Source organism: Tachypleus tridentatus, chromosome 6 (assembly GCF_004210375.1).
Source record: "Tachypleus tridentatus isolate NWPU-2018 chromosome 6, ASM421037v1, whole genome shotgun sequence".
NCBI lineage: Eukaryota > Metazoa > Arthropoda > Merostomata > Xiphosura > Limulidae > Tachypleus > Tachypleus tridentatus.
The window spans coordinates 95,054,526-95,061,748 of record NC_134830.1 but is presented as its reverse complement, the minus strand read 5'-3'; positions in this window follow the sequence as shown (position 1 = coordinate 95,061,748).

The following is a 7,223-nucleotide window of genomic DNA, read 5'->3' as shown; positions in this document are numbered from 1 at the left end:
ACTTTAACATAACATTGTAGTTTCTATGATACATAACAACATCTATAGTAAAGATTGTTGTTGGACTCATGTGTAGGCATTCGTGGATTAAACACAGACTTTGTAATTTTAAACACAAGACATATGCATAGTACATGAATAGTTTATATAGCAAGGGTGTCATAATAAATTGTTGTTGTTTTTTTTGGAATCGAGAGATTATGGTAAGTTTGTATATTTAATCGTTTACTAATTATACGTTGTGTAGCGTGTGCATTCAATTATTATATTGTTACATCGTGTCACTAAAGCTTTTTGAATTTTCTCAATGTTTTGATTGAGTATTATTGCATAAGAATATCTAGCATTGCATGGAATAGTCTGGACTGCGAGCAGTGTATAAATATGCTTTGAAATATTATTATTTAGACCTAGATTGCGTAATTGTGAGTTTAGCAATAAAAAGCATATTGTGGTGATTTTCAAAGTGAAATTACCACAGACTGTTTTGTAATAACAGAGCAGAGAAAAATAGTTCGTCTTGTCAAACGTATTCTCACGTAATTGAACAACCCTTTGTGGATTTTGACAAAAACGAGACAATTATTTAAAGAACTGAATGCAACTGTGATAGTCAATAGTGTAATTAACAGTTGTATATCCGTTTGCTTTGTTTTAATATACTATTTTAAAACAAGTGGACTGTGTTACTATTTATTTATTGTCGAACTTTATCTCCAATAAACCACAGACACTTACTGAAGATATATCTATAAGAAAGTTTGCAAGAAATATACCTTAAATAACACTATCTAACACAAAATTTGTTCCTGAATAGTATGTGTTATTTCTTAATTACTTACGTTGTAAAAGTACAGAAAATGGCCATTATTTCCTTCAAACTTTTCTTTTGTGACTTGGATAATGAAATTTAGAAATTAACCTATTTTCTATGTAAAAACTGGCAAATTTGCACATTTTCATTTTCATAAGGTCTAAATAAAACAACATATGAATTAAGATTTACATGTATTTATACTAAAGTTACACAAAAATGTTTAGAAGTGAGTAGTTATCGAGATTTGCGACTGTAATGTAAATCACTTTCACGTATTAGCTCCCAAATATAGTCTCTCATCATGTTTTCGTTATACGCTCCTTGGTAGCGGCATTCAAAGTCCAGTATATCTTAATGGAAGTGCTAGCCTTGCTTCTTTGAGTATGCTCCCGTGTTCTCCTTGAATTTATCATGATGGGCGTCAAGGATATGAGCTTTCAGGGACATCCTGCAGCCCATTTTGCCGTAGTTCTTCACCAGAGCCTCAACAAGTTCCGAACATTTTTCGGCCTTGTAATTGCCCAAGAAGCCCCGAACCACTTCGGAAAAGTTGCCTCAAGCTTTTTTTTCCTTCCTACTGAGCTTCGTAGGGAATTTTGTGCACTCTTCTTTATTTGTGGTCCAACTTAACCTTTGCCTCAGACAGCTTAAGGAAGAAGTCTCGAAGGTACTTGAAGGTTGCAGACTCCTTATCAAGAGCTGTGACAACTTGTTTCATAAGACCCAGTTTTATGTGCAATGGTAGGAACAACACCTTCTGAAGGTCCACTAGTGACTCACACTTGACATTGTGCCTCCCCACAGAAAACTCGGTCCGTTGTGGCAAGTGCCTCCTGTTGTAGTGCGCTGTGGTGTCCCTGCTATCCCAAAGGCAAAGATACCAGGGAAACTTGTTAAAGCCTCCTTGGAGACCCATCAGGAATGCCACCATTTTGAAGTCTCCGATAACCTCCTAACCATACTCATCATACTTTAAGGCTTCTAGCAAGGTCTTGACGCTGTTGTATTCCTCTTTGAGGTGCACCGAATAAGCCAGGGGAAGAGACGGACACTTATTCCCGTTATGGAGCAGTACAGCTTTGAGGCTTCTGGATAAGCTATCAATGAAGAGGCGCCACTAGTTCGGGTTACAGGCAACTCCAGTTGCTTTGCGCAGACTGGATACATTGTGGCAGAAGCAGAGCCTATCTTGACGAGTGAAGAAGCTTGAAAAACGTTGGTGACACTTCCTCTGAATTGCGAATTGCACACTTTTATTTTACAAATCCCACTCCTTGAGCCTAAATGTCAAAAGCTCGGCATTCGACTTTGTTAGACCAAGATCTCAGATCAAGTCACTGAAGTCTCTTTGGTTGGGGTAGTATGGGTTTCTCTCACCAGCTGCACCTCTGAAATTGTAATCTGGATCCTCAATGTCTACCTCCTCTTCTGATTTGCTGCTCTCTTCTGAGAATGGCTGCTTTCTCTCTGGTAGAGTGGGTACAAAGAGCTCAGGGCAGTGTAGCACTGAGGTGATGGATGATGGAAGGGCCGGATACATGATAGCAGATGCATTCTTGCCAGCCCGACGTTTGGAAGGGTCCACCATACAGAAGTAATAGTTGCTTGAGTAATCAGGGGTTCACACCAAATTTTTGGAATAGCGAACTTCATGGCTCTCTTTTCCCCTGTGTACCATCCTGTACAAGAGCAAAATAAAATTATTATTATGAAGAATAAACTTATTTCATCCACAACTAATTTGTAAGAGGTTCATGCAAAATATTTTATATGTGATATTTTTCTATACTATTGAAAATTTAAAAAATAAATTAAAAGATATTTAAATTTCAAAAGGTTTAAAATTTGTATAATATAAGATCTTGCTATTAAAACAGGCAAAAATTGTCCGTCTTACCTTCTAGAGTTTTTTTTTTTAGTGCTCGTCGGTAAAATGAGGTCCAGGGTTTGTCTTGATCCCCGACAGGCATGCCGAAATATGCCTTGTACACTTTAAACATTTTAGCAGATGCTGTCACAGAGTACTTTTCCGCTCTTGTCCTGATAAATTGGCCACATACGTAGCAGAATGCGTCTTGAGAATGCTTGCAACTTCTTGATGTTATATTTGATAAAATCAGATAGGTTTTTGTGTTCACTTAGGCAGCTAGAACTAAACTGAAGTGGTAAACCCCTGTATATATGTATATATTACTATGGAAAGTTCTAGAAAATTCTCGTAAGTTCTACAACATTCTAGAATATTCTTGAAAATTCTTATTCAACTACTCAACACTGAATCTACCTGGAATGTTCTGGAAAATGGGTAAATTTGAAAATTTCACTAGCTAGGTCACAAAAACAAAGGTTGAAGTGAAAAATAGGTCTTTTCCATTTACTTTAAGCATAAGCAATTGGAAAATAACACTTTCTGCTCAGGAACAAGAAAAGTAAATATTTTGTTACATACTGTAATTGTATGATTGTTCACATAAAATCCACAGCATACTAAACCTTTCAGTAGTAATACGGCTTTGTACTTTGAATTACAAAGTGTCAAACTGTTAAGGTATTATAAACTTAATGTTAATAATATATTACTGTTGAAAGTAATACTGAGAAATTCACCTAAACCAAAGGCTGTCTTAAACAGGTTTCACTTTCAGTAATTGCATGTTAAATAAATGTGTAATATTTTAGTTAATAAAGTAAAAAAAGTGATAACGTGATGAAAAATCGAGTATTTCTTCGCCTTTGTGGTAGATAGTTACAAGTTAATATGATAGATTTGTTTATTTTCACCATGTTTTCTTTTTAAAGTATTATTATTTTGAAGCTGCCAGTGTCGTACTCACGCTAGTCAAGCTTTAACTTAAAAGTGTTTCTATTCAGTCCAGTGGTCTCATTAGGTGCTAAATAGATTTGAGGCTCATGCCCATAGTAGCGGGCATTTTAACGTTTCTGTAGGATGTCGAGCATGGTTTTCTATTCTGATTTTTCAAGATACCAACTGGTAGTTCAGGGCACTATCAAACATAATCAGAGAAGACACTCCATGCGCCAGTGCCTTTTGATGTCTCTGCTACAATTTTCTTGGGTCATAATTTTCAGTTCATGTGCTCGTTTTGCTAATCTACAACATGTTTATATTATAGAAAGTGTTTGTTTTGAATTTCACTCAAAGATACACGAGGGCTAATCATCGTCACCCACCGCCAACTATTATGCTACTCTTTTACAAACGAACAGTGTGATTGACCATCACTTATAACTCCTCCACGGTCGAAAGGGTGAGCATGTTTAGTGTAATGGGGATTGAAACCCGCGACCCTCAGGTTTCGAGTCAATGACCCTAACCACCTTGCCATTCTGCGCCCTACGTGAGTGAGGGATTCTGAGTTTATAAGTGGTTGAATCCCAGTAACATGTAATTCACTATGGACATTTGTAAAATCTGTAAACCTTTAGGACCTCAGTAGCTACTTCGAATTACTATATTTATGCCTAACTTACTTTTTAACTTCTTGTACTGTAGTAACTGAGTCAAAGTATACAAGACGGCCCAAAATAATCTTTTTCGCTTTAAAATTTGATAATTAAATAACTAACATAATACAACCAAGTAGTTTCAACATCTTGTAACCCCATTCAAACAGTTCTTCTTGTCATGTTTATTTGTTGTTGTTTGCAGAGCGGACTGATTCCGTATCTCCAAGTTTGCCAAACATCACTCCACTATACTTTTTCTTTGGGGGTACGTTAAGAGCATCACCTATCGGACACCTATAGCAAAACACCACTGAGATAAAAACTATGATAACAGTTGCAATCGCTACTGTAAGTGTGAGCATGTTTCAGCGAATATGGAATGAAATCGAGTACCGGTTAGGCATGATGAGTGCCATTAACAGTGCACATATAGAAGTCTACTGTCGCATATTTTAAACTTTGACCAACTGTTACTTACTCTCATGTTGAAAATGCAAGCAAAACTACTTTTATATTTACTAACAAAACAAACACCAAATTTATTTCTTAATTTGGAGCAACCATTTCTTTTTTCTCATCTGTTCATATATTTGTACAAGACGTACATTAAAACCATAATTTATGTATATAAAATTATTGTTTTGCTAAAGTAGTACTACATATAAATCAGGCCAATCGTGACATCTGAAGCCAACAGTTGTTACACTGTAGAAAGTGTTTGTACATCATTATTACATATTTTTTATCGTACAATACAATTTTTGATTTAACTCATTTGCTAATGTTTTTAACAATGTGTGTGTGGCAGTACGTTTGGGCATAAATTGAATGCTCAACAGAAAACAGTATGTTTTAGACAGTTACGGCAAATTACTTGTTAATGTGGAGTGCGGCTCGTTTAAAATTTATTAGCGATTTTGTTCTCCTCACTGTGTATGCATTTGTCTCAATTGAATTTGTGAATGTTATTTAATCTCATCTTAATTGTGTTCTATTAGGATGCACAAAAATTCAAAAACATCAATACTGAAATATTTAATTTAATTACATTAATTTACTGTTGACTAAACAAAACATTAATGACGTGTCATAAATGAAACTTATACTGAGCGATTTGTATCTTTAGAAGTTCAGCTTAACACGGCAAGCAAACTAGTACGACAATAAACAGTGTACAATATTTTAGCATACAAAGGGGGCGGATGGAAATTTAGACATGTAACGGTTTTACTGTTATACGTTTATTTTAACATCTATGTTTGTTTCAGATTAATGAATGTAACATATATTGTTAAATGTGTATTTCACAAATCCCACCTGTTCTATAAGTTTGTAGAAGATTCTCAAGAGCGAGAATCAACAATATATGTTTTATGAAAATACTAGCGTATCTTTGAATATTGTTGAACTTTCGAGAATGTCGCCACAGGCTTTATAAATCGATGTGCCAAGCGACAGAATAGAGTATTATTTGGTCGCTACAGTCAGAATACCAAGAGCCTTCGAAACTGTAATTGTGACAAATCCTTATTAAATCGAAAACTCCAGATATTTGACTAGGAATGTTTATAGATTTATATTATTACAAACTTCAGTGAATTAACTTCGTACATTATTATTTCTATGGGGACATTATTGTCTTCGAGCTTATTCACGTATCATGAATGGAGCTAACTAGTATGCTTATCAAGTGAAGTGTGTCAATGTATCAACACAAAATTAATTTGCTAGTTGTGGATCTAGACCTAGATAAATTATTCGGCTCCAGACCAGATAGAAGAGTGAATATTGTTTGTGAGTTTGTAATATTTTTGTATATAAATAATTATTTCTAAAAAACTTTTATTATAAATTGTATTATTTTTTGTATATTAAAACATATTTCTGTTAAGAAAGAAAATTGTGTGTATCAAGCTTTGTGTGTATCAAATTTAACGCATATCGACATTTAATCAAATTCTAAATTCAAATTTCCGACTATCTGAAATCATAATACGAAACGTACGTAACATAATAGATCGGGAGCGTGTGTGTGTGTGTGTTTTCTTATAGCAAAGCCACATATGGCCATCTGCTGAATCCACCATAATAGATCGGATACTTGTCCAAAATACATTATAATGGATCCAGGACAATGTCTCACCTCCATGATCACTGACTCTCGCTTTGAAACAAGAGCTCCTATTCATAAATACAGATTTCTGCATAAATTTGGCGTTACTTTGATAAAGCATAAGATGCATACTTTGTGAAACATTATTGTTCAACAGGCTGGATCTATCATCTAAGTATTGGCACATTGAGCAGTATGACGAAAGTATGGCTAACACTGCTTTTATCCCGAGAGATGGTCCATAAGAATTCCATGTCATGCTATTCTGTTTATCAGTTGCACCTGCTACTTTCAAGCAACTGATGGACTAAAATAAGAGGATGTCTGGTCTGCATTACAGATTGCTTTTGTGTTTGGCTGCACTTTCAAGTCTATGTTCAGGAACCTGAAGATTTTTCATATATGAAAAGCAGGCTTAAAAAACCAATAAAATGTTTGCTACTGTGAATACAATGATGATACATGTTGTCTCCAGTGACATTGTTAAGATAGTTGTGATGAGAGATTGACCTCTTCTCGTGATGAAGAAAGACATTTATAATTTCTAATGACTTATGACCAACTTCTCAAATATAGCAGCATAATATTTAGTTTTTATAAAAGTGATTAGCTATACTGGTCCATAAAGCTTGCCTTAATTAATGCTCCAGTGTTGGCGAATTCACGCCAAGACTGTTTCTCCAATGCACTGACACCAGTGACGACAGACCTAGAGCAGTGTTATCAAGTTGTAAAATAAAGTAGAATATGCAACTTGTATGTTAGTTGCATACTCATCTAGATTTCGTATGATAAAAAAAGCTGATTGCAGTAGTTGTCTTCATG